Raw genomic sequence first — 15202 nt, forward strand, 5'->3', positions numbered from 1 at the left:
TGTGCTGAGATTTTTAGTTTATTATTTGCAACAGTGCAAGATAGATTCTTGTATGTTATAATACTGCCCATGGCTTTTATCACATCTATCTTTCCGAGTATTTTTGTTGATCTAGTCCTTCTTCTATACTCTTCTAATACTGACACCGTTTGTCTTAATTGCTTTATAATTTTCTCTATCTGATGCTTCCATGATGGTGTTTGATTTCTTCCCTTCCTTTTCCATACTACCCTGTGTTCTTGTGGTAGAATTTTATCTGTTATTAATTTAGTCAGCTGCGCAGGAATATATCCTGTTTGCTTCTGTTATATCACAAGGATCTCTATGGACAGTCCTAATTACTGTGTTCATTTGTTTTATCAAATGTCTGACTTTTTGGGTTTTATTGACCTTCTGCAGTCTATTTCTTTCATTGATCTTAATATGTCTATCTCTATTAAGTCAAGCAACTCTTCACTTAGCTCATTTTCTTCTAAACTAAGGGCACATTCTTTGTTTTCCATTTCCTGCGGGCATTCTTTAGAGAGTTCTACAGCATCTTCCTGTGGCACATTCTTTTCAATTTCATCCTGAGGCATACATTGCTCTGTCATATGAGAACTCACTGGCCTATCACTCCTCAACATTGCATCAGATTTGCCACAGTTTCCTGTTCCTTCTCTTGCTGTCCAGCTTCAAATGAACATTTATACTGGTTTCCTGTGGAAGGCTCCAAAATATCTTCATATGGCAACTGACCAGTTGCTTTCCATTCCACTTGTTTATCCTTATTTGGATGTCTATTGCTCTATCCTGTTGTGGTGCTTTCTGAATTAGATTTTTTACACTAAATCCTTCACTTTTCAGGTACTCCATAACCTCCGTTTCTGTTTATTTAACTTCTCTGTTACTAATCTCCTTTTCTACTTTTCCTGTTTGTCTTCTTATTTTTTGTATTGTAAAGTTTTCCATGTCCGGATTCCTTTGCCTGTATTTCTCTTCAAATATCTTTGGTGCCGGTATTTTTGTACTGATTAATTTTGCTTTCTCCTTTGCATAAATATCACACCATATTAAATCCCTTTTTCTTTCCCATGTCCATATTTCTTCTTTAGATGTTTCCTGATTTTTCTCCCTGCTTTGGGGGCTAACTCCATCATGCTATGATGTAATCTGTGTTAGACCTTCTACACCAAATCCTTCACTTTGCAGGCAGTCCATAATGTCAACTTCTATTTTTTTTAACTTCTACTTTACTAATCTTCTTTTCTACTTTTCCTCTTTGTGATATTATTTTTATTGTGAAATTTTCCATATCTGGATGTCTTTGCCTGTATTTCTCTTTGAATATCTTTGGTGCTGCCTTTTTTATATTGATTAATTTGGCTTTCGACTTTGCATAAATATTGTACCATATCAAATCTCTCTTTCTTTCCCATGTCCATATTTCTTTTTTACACTTTTCAAAAATCTCTAGGTTTTGTTGTTTATATTTTCGCACTTCCTCAGATGCTTCTTTTTCCAAACAGAACAAAGTTTCTTGGTCTATATATTTTTCACAAATCTGTTGTATTAATGAACACAATTTTTTATGTGAGGTTTCTGATAGTTTTCTTGTGGAAGTATTTTTATTTCCTCTAATTTCTCTCTTAATCTTTTTGTATATCTTGTGTCTGGAAATTCTGGGCTTTTTACATAATAGTAACAATACATAATTTCTTTCTTATCCTCAATAGTCCACGCTATCATCTTTATGGCTCTTCTTTGGCCTATCAGTTTTTGTGATTTTTGTGGACTGCTACTTCCTTCTACAACAGTGGGGCCATCCTCCCCCTGGGCCTGGCCTAGCCTCATTGTAGGAATGTTTCTGAATTTTGAGAATTCTACACTGTCATTTTTTCCAGTCCTGGCACGAGTGCACTTAATAAGATTGGACACTTTCTTATCCTGAGCCTTGTGCACCCAGCTATCTTTTTTTATTTTTGACTTATTTCTGTCCATGATACATGCTATATAAATACAGTCTATATATCAGTATCATCTTGGTGAGATTTTATGAAAAACAGGGTCCACCTCATGAAGGTACTCACCAAGACTTGAGGATGAATTCAGTTATAGGAATACTACTCTTCTTTGCTTGTTGACCTATCTCTCCATTTGGACCTCGGGTAATGGGTAGAAAGGGTCAATTGACCTGTCCACCTACCTGGCTTCTTCTTCTTTCGGCTTTTCCCGGTTAGGGGTCGCCACAGCGGATCACCTGTCCGCTCATGATTGGCAATAGAGTTTTACGGTGTTGAGTTGCCAGCCCGGCGCCCAACCTTCAATGGAAGGCACACACACACACACACACACACACACACACACACACACACACACACACACACACACACACACACACACACACACACACACACACACACACACACACACACACACTCACACCTAGGGCCAATTTAGAGTGTCCAATCCACCTACAGCATGTCTTTGTGATGTGGGAGGAAACCAGACCACCCAGAGGAAACCCATGTGACCACAGGGAGGACATGCAGACTCTGCACAGAAGGCACCTCAGCCGAGGATCAAACCAGAGAACCTCTTGCTGTGAGGCAACAACACTAACCGCTGCACAACCATGGCTGCCCACCTGTCCACCTACCTGGCTATCGAATATAAATAAGTAAATCAATAATCTGAATGATCTTGCCATTATTTTCTTTCCTCTCACTGACCTAACTAAAAGTAAGGCTCCATTGAAGATGAACTGAAATAAGCCTTTAGACACCTACAAAGGCTTCTTTTGGAGCCCATTTTCATAGGAACTGTTCCTAGCTACACAAAGATGCCTCTGAAGTAGGAGCTAGCAAAGTCACGATACAGGTTGTGAATGAGTAGGAATGCCTCAACTGCTATATTCCTAACCTTAGCAGAAATCTTAACAATGCTAACAAAATGCCACTTGGCTATAGTACAAGTGTTGTTAACAATTTAGTTGGCCATCACCACCCTTAAATGCCACCTGTTAGCAAAGGAGTTTTCTGCTCATTACACACTATGCTCTCCTTTAATGCCTGGACCAACAAAAGGGTAAGAGGGTACCAATTCTTTAGCCCTTCAGTTTTAAGATCATGTATTAACCAGGCCTCAGTCTTCTGAATGCAGAGGGTCTGGCTTGGTCATGTAGCCTATCTGCTGGGGCTGAAGCCAATGGTTTCATGCTTGGGGGGGATCATGTGGTATAATGGTGGCTTCTACGCACAGTCCCTTTAAGGGAGATAACTTGGAACCAGGTAGTTAGATTAGAAATTTGCAAGAATTTACTGAAGGGCTACTACAAATAGGGTTAGAAAGGCCAATACCCCTGCTACCCAACAGATTATTGACCTTTGGGTCAAAAAAGGGTCCTTGGAGGACTCCTGAAGGAGTTATAGGGAGCAGGAGGAAGACAGTCTAGGGAGGTGATCTTGTGAGGGACAGGAACAGTTACCCTCCAGAGGAGAAGGTGCTTTCGTATATTACTGCGTATTAATTTGTGCAAGTAGTCATTATCTAAGTTTACCCCTGCTGTATGGACGTATAAAGAGGAGCTACTTACACTTATTCCTGGCTTTGAGGTCTATTTATTTATTACTAGCTATTTTGCTAAACACTCTGTGTAAGGGAACACTGCATCTAAGCTGAATTGAACTTGCCAGAACTGTGTGTGTGAAAGGGAGTACTGTCTCTGAGTTAAACTGTGTTCACCAAAACAACTGTGGCTGATTTGCATTGCCAAACTTTGTTTCAGAAAAAAGGGCCATTTCTTTTTTTTTTTCTCATCATGTAAATAAACTGGCCTTATAACAACAGTAGTATGTTCAGCATTTTTCCTCTCCCTCCCTGTCATTCTGACAGTTGTCTCAGTACCCTATGCCCTATGCTGGAGAGTACTCATATCTGTTTGATGACTCTGTGACCACTCCTGAAAGCCTTACTGCATTGGTCAAACTACCATTCGTATTAATATTAATTTTACTCAGTATAATTGGGTACCCTTGTAAGATCCTTAAAGTAGCTGGCTTGGGAGTGACTGGTGGCAGTTACTACCTTATAGTCTGGCGGAAGGGGGCATAGCTAGTAAACCTGTGCCAGCCTTTCTCAGGGTGTGTGTGTGTGTGTGTGTGTGTGTGTGTGTGTGTGTGTGTGTGTGTGTGTGTGTGTGTGTGTGTGTGTGTGCAAATCATATCTCAGAGTGTGTGGGTCAGCTACTTGAAAATAGGACAGAAATCACTGGTTTCACAGAGAGAGTGGTGGAGGACTTGAATTGAACACTTGGCTGAAGACTTAACTCTGCAGCTATGCCAGTGGGGAGCCTTACTGGGAACCTGGGGAGAGACAGAGAGAGAAACCCAGACAGCAGGCTGTGTCCCCTGTGTGCTTTTAAGAGAAATTGTGCTTGATGCAGTGAGCTGCATCTAGAAATACGTTGTGTATCCATTTTTGTTCCAAGTGAATGTCTCTCTCCAGTGTCAGTGGGGAGGATTCAGATTCCTTGATTACAGGCTCAGAGTGGGGACATCACAATAAGAATATGCATTTCCTTCTTATGTGGTGAGTACAGGTCAGGCTAGTTCAGGACATGTGTCTGCATTAACGCAGTCCAAGGCCATTGTCTAATAGTTTTCTTTCTCTCCCAACCTGTTGTATTTGTGTTTTTAAGTCCAGTGTATCTGTTGCCCACCCCTTAGAATAATTTGATAACACAATTCTCTCCATCGCTGTTGTCAATAAGCACATTGAATATCATTTTGTGAAGTATCTTTCCTTAAACTGTTCATCAGGCTACGAGACCTCTGATATTATTGATTCATATAAAGTGTACTGATACTGCTTCTGCTAAGTTAATGAGTTTTTGCTATAAATACTTTATTGGTTCCTGCTGGTGGCAGAAGGTTTTTAAACTAGCTGATGGTGTTACTTGCTACCAAAGCTAAATTCAAATGTGTTGCTGTTGGTTGGATTGCTTTATTGAGCTTTTTGTTGCTTACTTTCTGAATGTTAAATAAGACAATTTAGTTCAATGCTGCCCATCTCGTAGTGGGGTGCCTGACTGAACTGTAAAGATCAAGAAAAGAAGTGGTAGCTCGTACAAATGTTGGCAATAGGCAACAAAAATACGAAACAACAAAAAAAAAGCCAACTTCAAAACCTGAAAGCTTTGTGACTTTTAAGTCTTGTACTGTGAATTAATGTATTTTAGTTCGTCTCCTTGACATTGTTGGCTTGTTTTTTTTTTGTTGTTTTGAACTGTAAAGATGCAAGCATGTTGTTGTGTCTTTAGGGGTCGCCACAGCGGAACTCCGGTCCGCTAATGTTTGGTAGTGGATTTTTACGTGCTGAGTTACCAGCCCTGACGCACAACCTTCAACGAAGGCACGCCCATTCATGCATGCCTCCACACAGAAGACGGTCTAGCTGAGAATTGAACTTGACAACATCTTGCTGTGAGGCGACAATGCTACCGCAGCACCACTACCGCGGGTTTGTATAGCCTTAAGTTTCTCTCTAAAACCTATGCCCCTAGTTTGTATTATACCTTAGTAGTTGTGCAAAGAGGCTCTGTTTTGTGCTAGGTTGTGCAATGCTCTTTGTATGTAGACTTAGACTGTGTTTTAGATGAGTAGCATCACTTGTAAATCAACTCCCAGCCCATAGGCACAACGCCTCCTTCAGTCCACATTAATAAGTACCTGCAAAGTTGCAGTTGCACTTTTCAACTGTATCTGCAGCCAGCTTGGTTGAAATGGGTATCCTGAGAAATGCAGCAAGTGTCTCATGTTTATTGACAGCTACCTGTTATTTAAACCAGCAGATACAATGTTGGAGAGATGTAGTTATACAATGTTATTGGAGATAAAGCTGTCCTACAAAGCCACAGCAAATAACAGTATCACGCAATCCAACACTAACAAAGCATACACAGCTCAGACCAAACACACAGACCTACATATACTGTGGCTCTTAAAACTAATCTACCTAAACCATAAAGGCCTCCTAAATTCTATCTAAGAAACAAGTACTCAACAATGTCATAAACACACATTACTGACAGTACCCATTATGTCACACTGTCACACTGACTCAATACAAAAGCCCATAAGACAAACCTACAAACAATCCAATATCTTATTCATAAGTGACTCACACAATGATGTGCGATTCACCAGGCTTTGCAAAGGGAGGGTTACAAATATTTATTTATTATTTATTTTATTTTACATTTGTTGACTGGGATAGTTTAACTGGATTTATGTCCATTTTCAGTAGAATCCTGGGGAGATAAGCTCCAAAAGATTACTAGACTATTAACATACAGGTACTAGTTGTTATACAGTTAAATACTACAAATTTTAAACAGTTCTGGAATCTTCACAGTTTATACAAAAAACATGTTACAAATATTAGATAAGATATTTTGGACTTTATGTACAAGACTTCATTAGTAACTCGAAAGTAATTGTTAAACAAATACATACTTCAAGTTTCAACAGTTCAGCAATGCTCACAGTTTAAACAATACTTGTTGCCTGCCTTAAGTAGGATGCTTTAGAATTATATGCAGAAGAATTTAACTAGGTATTTTAAATTATCTCTGTTAGGATAAGATACGTTTTTGCCAACGATAGGCCTTGATCTAAAAAGACACAGAGCAGGAATTAGGTCTTAATAGAGGGTATTTGGGATATAGTATGAGCTTAGTCTGGATTTGTACAGGGACATAATCAATGGGTTTTAAGATAGAGTTTCAGATTGTGTTTAAAAAGTGTAAATGAAGACAGTGATGTAAGTTCATGGGGGAGTTGGTTCCAATACTTTCCAACTGCATTTGAGAACAGAGCATCTCCTGCCATGTTATTAGATTTACATGTTGATACAAGTAGTTTATTAGATGAGCGTAAAGTTGAAAGGTTCTTATATTGGGTAATGAGACTAGCAAGTATTGGGGTATTGGTAGGTTGGAAAAGGGTTTTGTGTGCAATAGTGAATTGTTTAAAGTGAATCGGATTCAGAAGCTCTAACCAGCCTAATTGTTTCATATTATGGCAGTGATGGGTCCTAAAGGAGGAAGCAGTAGCAAATCTGATAATGCTATTGTAAGCATTGGCTAGCTTGTTAAGGTTATTTTTTGACAAGTTAGTATATATGGAAGAAGAATAAAGAAGTGTGGAGATAAGGTGGGAATAGGCAATAGTGGTTCTGGCTAGTTGGGAGAGAAAGGGTTTTATCCTATAGAGGGAGCCTAGTTTCCTGTTGACAGTTTTTATGGTATTGTTGATATGGGTTTCAAAGTTCAGATTGTTATCAATGGTTACCCCTAGAAGTTTAGTTGTTGGATCGGGAGATATGAGTGTGCCATTATTGGATAAGACTGAAAGGTTCACTGGGAGTGATTTACGGGTAGGAGTGAAGAGGAGGAGTTTGGCTTTTTGGGTTTCAAGAGGAGGCAGCGTTGTAGAAACCAATTTTCTATTTTATTGAACATTGTCTGAGTTAGAGTCTGTAGTTCAGATTGAGATTTAGCTGAGCAGATTATTGTTGAATCATCTGCGTATTGTAAACAGTTAGTTAAAGGAATAGCTAGGTTGAGGTCATTGATAAATATTGAGTAAAGGAGGGGGGCCAATATAGAGCCCTGAGGAACACCTAGGGTAACTGGGAGATGGGATGAGAGGTTGTTGTCCCATAGCACTGCCTGCTGTCTATTATCAAGGTAGGACTGGAACCATTTTATAGTCTTTGTGTCCAGAGAGAAGGATTTTAGAATATTGAGAAGTAAGTGGTGGTTGAGCATGTCGAATGCTTTTGAAAGGTCGATGAAAAGTGCTGAAGAGAGAAGACTATTATTATGTTTTTTATTGATGCTGTCAGTGAAGGATAAGAGTGCAGTTGTTGTACTGTGGAAAGGCCTGAAGCAATGTTGAGATTTGGCCAGTAAATTGTTCTGGAGTAGGTGGTCTAGAAACTAATGTGGATGCACTTTTCCATTATTTTAGCTAATGGAGAAAGTAGAGCTATGGGACGATAGTTAGAATATTCTCTGGAGTTTCCACCCTTGTGTAGAGGGATAATATAGGAGATTTTCCAGATTGTGGGAATAGTGCTTTCTTGTATGGTTCTATTTATCAGCAATGATACAGGATAAGCTATGACGCAGACGGTGTCCTGGGCTGCGTCCTACATGAACTCCAAGAAGAACTAAACCCAAACATAAAACTACTGTTCAATCTCAGCCTTACTACAGGATATGTACCCAAAGAGTGGTGTACAGCAACAGTGGTCCCTCTCCACAAAGGTGGTGCCTCAACGGATCCTGGAAACTATCGCCCCATAAGCCTGACTAGCTTGGTCTGCAAAGCTATGGAAAGGATCATCATGGACCTCATAAATAAAGATATTGGGGACCTACAGACACTGGATCCTACCCAGTTCGGCTTTGTTAAGGGCAGATCCTGCCTCTTAAACTTGGTCGATGTCTTTGAAACAGTCACCAAGGCCATTGACAAGGGGAAAGTGGTCCACACAGACTACCTGGACCTCGCAAAAGCCTTCGATACAATACCCCACTCGGGCATTATAGATAAGCTCACCAGCTTAAATATAAACCTCTATGTCACTAGATGGGTTGCAAACTGGCTCAAGGACAAAACCCACATGGTTAGAATTGCTGGAGCCATGTCAGACTCCAAACCAGTTACAAGTGGCGTCCCACAAGGCTCAGTCCTGGGACCTCTCTTGTTCAGTATATATTTCTCGGAGGTACAGGCCAACATGGAAGGACTGTGGCTGACCAAGTTAGCAGATGACTGCAAACTGGGCACCATAATCGACTCTCCAGCCGACACAAGCATCCTACAAAAGGGCCTCATAGAAACAGGCAACTGGTGCCAGAGCCATGGCCTCAAGCTAAACGCCAAAAAGTGTATAGTCATCCCCTTCAGCAAAAACAAAGTGCCCACAAATTACCACATAGATGGTAATCCATTAAGTATGGAAGAAGTAATTAGGGACCTGGGGACCCAAGTTGATAGCAATCTCTCATTCGACAGCCACGTGGCCAAAGTGGTTAGAAAAACATTTTATATAGCCCACCTAATCATGAAAAGATTCACATCTAGATCAGGGGAGGTCATCGTGCCTCTTTACCCATCCCTCATCAGGCCCATAATTGAGTACAATGCCCCTTTTGGGATATACCTTATCAGACACCTGCAGCAACTGGAAAGACCCCAAAAGTACCTCACCAAGAGGATCAAATGACTCAAATAGATGCCATATGCTGCCCGGTTAAAGAAACTTCAGCTCTACTCAGTGGCATATGGCCTGCTCAGAGGCGATCTGTGCCTGACGTATAAAGCCATGTCCAACCCGGAATTAATGGACATGCTGCACCTCAGAAAATCCAAATCCCATCGAGCTACACACTCGTGAGACTTGAACCTCAGCACTGAAATAAATAGGACATGGTGGAGGGACAGATTCATAACCCAGAGGCTCCCTTCACTCTGGAATAAAATCCCAGTCCAGGTTAGACAGAGTCCCTCATTGACTCTCTTCAAGAGGAATCTTGATGAGTGGATGGGAGATCGTAGATTTACTCCGGGTATCACTTCTGTGTCACTGTTAGACAGAGGCACAGTATACTAACCTTGAAAAAGGGCATAGCAAAATTCATTTAAAATGGGTGGCGAAAGCCAAACACACTCTGGCTAGACTTGTAAATGCCCTAGGGCAGATAGCCTAATATGAACCTATGAACTTTGGCTGCCTTTTGCAGGTATTCAGCAGGTAGCTGGTCAGCTGAGGGGGTAGTAGGTTTTGGTTTACTTAAGAGGTTGCAGATGAGGGAAGTTGGGACATGTTGCAGGTTTAGAGTTGGGAGAGAGTTAGTATTTGTTGGAAGGGCAGAGCTATCTGCTGTTAGTTGGTTAGCAAGTGTTTGGATGGTCTCAGTGAAGAAGGTATTAAAAGCATTAGCAGTTTGCTTTGGATTGTCAGAATTTGATCCTATAGGGGGTGGTGTTGCAGACTGGTCTGGTTGAAGTTGTCTGTTTATGCTAGCCCAGAACATTTGTGGATTATTTTGGTTGGTCTGTTGGAGGTGGAAGTAAACGTTTTTTTATCTTCGAGTATAGCTTTCTTAGTCTCATTTCTTTTTTGCCTGAATTGTTGTTGGTCTATGAGGTTTTTAGTTGTTCTCCATAGTGCCCAAACTTTATTTCTGTGTTGAATTTTCTGCCTGGTTTTCTTTGTAAGCCATGGGGTGGGTTTAGATTTAATTTTGATGGAACGCTTTGGTGTATGGTGGTTAAGGATTGTTAAGAATTTTGAGTTAAAGTGGTTTGTTGCTTCGTCAAGTGGAAGGTATTTTATAGGTGATGAATCACATTCTTTTAGTTCAGCTTGGAAATTATTGTAGTTAAAGTTTCTGTTGGTTCTTATTGTTTTATATATGGTTGGGTTGTGTGAGTTTGACCTTTGCCTGATTATGTAAGTGAGAGAATGGCCACTTACATCATCAGGGAGGGTCCCTACATTATTGTTGGTGATTATTTATTAGAATCCAGTCTAGGATGGATTATTTGTTACTGGGTTTATTAATTCTGGTTGGGGAGTTAATTGTTTGTGAGAAGCCATTAAGATTAATATGGGAGGTTGGTGATTCAGTAGAGCAGTCCTTCCAGTCTATATTAAAGTCTCCAAGAATTATTGTCTCTTGGGGAATTTTTATGGAGATTTCAGCAAGGATACCTTCCAGAGTGGTGATGTTGTTATCAGGGGGCAAGTAGATATATGTTATATTTAGGTATTTGCTGGGATTAAGTTGAAGTTTGGTGCTAATGATTTCTGCATTGTTTTCAGAAGAGGAACCAAGATCTAATATAGATATTTGTAGCCCTTCTTTATAGAGTATAGCAACACCCCTCCTTTTTTTACTCTGTGGTCTTGTCTCAAGATGTTGTACCCAGATGGAATAATTTCAACATCTTGTATAGTGGGTTTTAGCCATGTTTCTGTTAAACAAAGTATGTCAAAGGAATGAACATCCAGGAGAGCATGGAGGTGGGCAATTTTATTATTTATGCTGTGAATATTGAGGTGAGCTATGTAGAGTGAGTTGAGAGATTTAGATGGGATATTTGGGGTAGCAGGAACATGAATTTGTGGTTCTGTGCTTGTTTTTTGCCCTGGTCCTGGGTTAGGATGAATTTCTTCATCTAGTAAGAAGAGGTGTAATAGTTTGTTTAAGGGATTGTGGAGGTTAAAGTAATGGTGAAGAGTTTTTTTTTTAGGTTTTTAGATAGTTGTATTTAATATGGGTCAGTCTGTGATATTTAGCAGATAAATAGCTAGGTAAAGATGTTATATTTATGTGTTCTGGGGAGTTACTTGGAGGTATAGTATTTGTGCATTAGGGAAGTTCAACTGTAAATATTTTGACTGTTTATATGAGGTTAGCAAGCAGGTTGCTGTTAGAGAAAGTAGGAGAAAGACAATGATTAGGAGACTTAGTTGGATTTGGAAAGGTCATGTTTGCATAGTGACTAATAAGCTTACTGGTGTTCTTTAAAGGGGAGGAGTTATACTAGGGGTGATTAGAGAGAGGTGTATGTAGAATGTTAACAAGATGACTATTGTGATTGGATTGGAGAGGAAGAGGATGTGGTGAGGATGTATAAGCTTAGGAGTAGTAGGGGTGGGTGAGATTTGGGGGTAGGGTAGGGGAGTGGAGTGAGCCCACAGGGCGAACAGAGCAGGTAGAGACAAGAGAAGTAAGGAGCTGAAAAGAACAATCAGTTGAAGCAGGGATTACTGTAGGTAGGTAACCCTAAATACTGGAATAAAGTTAAAAGAGTAGATAATAGAACTATTTGGAGGGTGTGTGAGAGCTAACCATAAAAATAAATAGATGTTATGGGCTACAGTTTAATAGCAAGTTTGTGGATAAACAGTATATAACAAAGGTGTAGTACAGGTCAGGAGAAGGCTTCAAGGCCTGGAAGGGACAAGTCTGCCACCTGGTGGCCCAAATTAATTTACTGTAAGCAGGGCAAAAAAGGAGGGAGTTTAGGTTCCTAATGCAAGAAAAGGAGTAGTGGTACTGAGTGTTTTTAAATGGTGGAAAAAGTAGATTAGACTAGTTACAGAGTGGGGAGGGAGTAAAGCTGCTGTTTTTCCTGGCTAACGCTTTATAACCACCTAGATCTAATAATAAGTTATAGGCTATACTGGCCATGATAGTTTAGACACATAATTTCATGCTCCCTTTACTGAGAAAGTACAGGGATAGGTTGCTCAACTGTGGAGACTGAAGGGAGTTTGGACAGGGTCCTTGTTCTTCAGGTTGTTAGTTTCTGTGTCCTAGAGCAGTGTACTCAGATTGGAGAGCTGGGATTGTTTTAGGAGGAAAAGAGAGAGAAAAAATAGTAGAAACAAGATATATAGTTTAGTAACAAAGGCATTGTAATTAAACAGAATATTACAAGTATATAATTACATAGAAGTGTACAAACATGTAGTTCAGGCTATCAAGTTCTCAAGTTGTCTAGAAAGATGCATCACTCCTTACAAGTCTTCTAATAAGTATTATAGCAAGTCCTTATCAAAAGTAAGTCAGCAAAATTCTGGTCAAATCTTATTATTCTAACTAGGCTAGGAACAAGACTATAGGAAGCTACAAGGTAATCCAGTTAGGTAACAATGATAGCTGTAAAGTTATCATTAGCGCTAACACTATAGAGCAATAACTATAACTATAGCTTAACTATAGCTTACATTAATAATGTAGTTCACACTTTTTATTAACAGCTCATATATATAAATAAATAATGCAGATAGTAGCTATATATGTAAGCCTGTATGTGCTTAATGAACATAAGTATTGTAAAAGCATAGCATGGTTAAATAAGCATATACAATTATTCCAGTATAAATGCTATCTGCCAAAACATTTACATTTGTTACAGCACTCCCAATGTTTTTAATCATAGACCTGAAACAATAACCTTAGGTGGACATTGCAGGGAAGTAGATTTCTCTAACTTAATGCAGGGACCTTGGACGTAGTAAATATGTGGGAGCATTAAGAAAAGTAAAGACTCAAGCACTAAAAATACTACATTAAATGACCACTCATATGGGGCATCTGATTTAAGGTGGTGCAGCTTTTACATCAATGTTTAAGACTTAAGAACACCCTTCAGGTAGAGTACTATAAAAACAAATTCACTTAGTAATACTTAAAGTCAGTATGTCTAATGGTACACTAATTCATTGAGGACAAACCTGAATTCTAATGTAGAAGCTGTAGGTGTGGATATTTAGCTAAGGCAAAGCTCAATTTTAGAGTTAGCCTCTCCGTTCATGTTTTCTTTTATTGTTATCTATATTGGCTAGTTGCGGTGCAGTCCTAGCATTCTCACATATACCTCTTAACCTTGTTGAAATTTACAAATGCTACTTGTGTAAAAATCAGTCACGTTCGTATGTTTCACATTAAATTAGCTAGTGGAGGTGCAGTTAGTGATTACCATAAGCACCTATTACTCTAGATGCAATCTTAAATGTAGGCAAGTACGTCTCCTCATTTATTTCTTAGTCTGCTTTTAAACTATATTGGCTAGAGTATTCCATTATGGCTTTTCAGACACTCCGCTAATCTGTGGTGAAGATGTAAGTAAGAGCCAAATTATGACTTCGCACAGGTATCCCAGCCCCAATACCGCTCTGCTATTGTGTTCTCTAAACGTACGTGGAAGTTACAGCAAATTGGTCTTATTGTAAAGACAACAATACAGAGACCAGATTTAGTAAGATGTTGTTTAAATAAGGTTCTTACGTTTAGAACAATGTGAGTTAGGGAAACAATAATAGTGTGGAAAACAGATGTGGCTGAGCACAATTGTACAAACTCTACATGTACCTTAAGGTAGTACCATATCAGATATATTGAATATAGTGGGGTGTCTTACAAAAGGTGGAAATTACGACAAGTTCCTTTAAATGATAAAAACAAAAGTGAAGAGAAAGTGTAATAAAGTACTTCCTAATGGGGTTCTTAGAGGTAGAGCACCGTAGGTTTAGAAGCGATTTAGTTCTTCCAAGTTCCTTAAGTGGGTTGGCCTGTCAGTCACTATGATTCGCCACATCACACAAGCACTCAAGTTCTTGCACCACAAGTACACACATTGCACAGTCTTAGTACAAGTGGATGCACCTCCCTGGATTATAAGAAGACAGGCATAATGGAGCTCTTGAAATATGTGTCTGAAGATAGTATGAACCTAGCCTTGAGCAGCATTTTCCCATCACCAAGAATGATACTGCAGTTTGATTTGAACAAACTAACTTAGCTTATGGTGTCATATCAGCCTTTTCCAAGGATGGCCTGCACCTCTTCCCCAAGGCTTTCATATATTAGATAAATCCGTGTCCACCCCATAGTGCTTTTTTTTAGGCAGTGTCACTCTTCTAAAGCTTCCAACATAACTAAACAGAATCCAGATAACATTAAGGCATTGATGCTCAATGCTAGGAGCCTTAACAAGAAAACTCCACTCCTTACCCTGGAAAACTATGATATATGCATCATCACAGAGACCTGGTTCAAGACCATTGAAAGCATTTCATCATTGCAGAGTTTCATTGCACTAAAGGCAGTTATGTCTCCATATTCTTAAAAAAACACTTAATCTCTAAATTCTTTAGACAAGATAATGATTTTTTCCACATCCAACTTAATAATAACAAAATCCCTCATATCATCACTAACTATAGGACCCCTTTGGCCCATACCTCCTACCTAACTACTATGGACTTCCTATGTATGAAGCCAAACACCATTTACATACGAGACTTTAACTACCCCCCATAGATTGAGAGACTTATACATCCTCAAACTTGCATGCCCATAGACTTCTGCACTTCATCAATGCAAACTCCCTGGGTCCGATAGTATGTTCCCTAGTCAGGGCAATAAAATGCTGGATTTGGTCCTTACCAATATGCTCCCAACCAATTGTAATTTCCTCCCTGGTCAAATCAAAGCAGGAATCAATCACATTCACCTAAGACTGAAACCTCTGGCATATTCCCATTACTTCTGTTTTCAAAGATTATGCAAAGGCAACTCTACTAAAACTGAGTGATGACCTGGCAAAAGCACCTTCCATCTTGATAACCCCAC

Source organism: Protopterus annectens, chromosome 7.part0 (genome assembly GCF_019279795.1).
Source record: "Protopterus annectens isolate FY-2018-M chromosome 7.part0, PAN1.0, whole genome shotgun sequence".
NCBI classification, from domain to species: Eukaryota; Metazoa; Chordata; order Ceratodontiformes; family Protopteridae; genus Protopterus; species Protopterus annectens.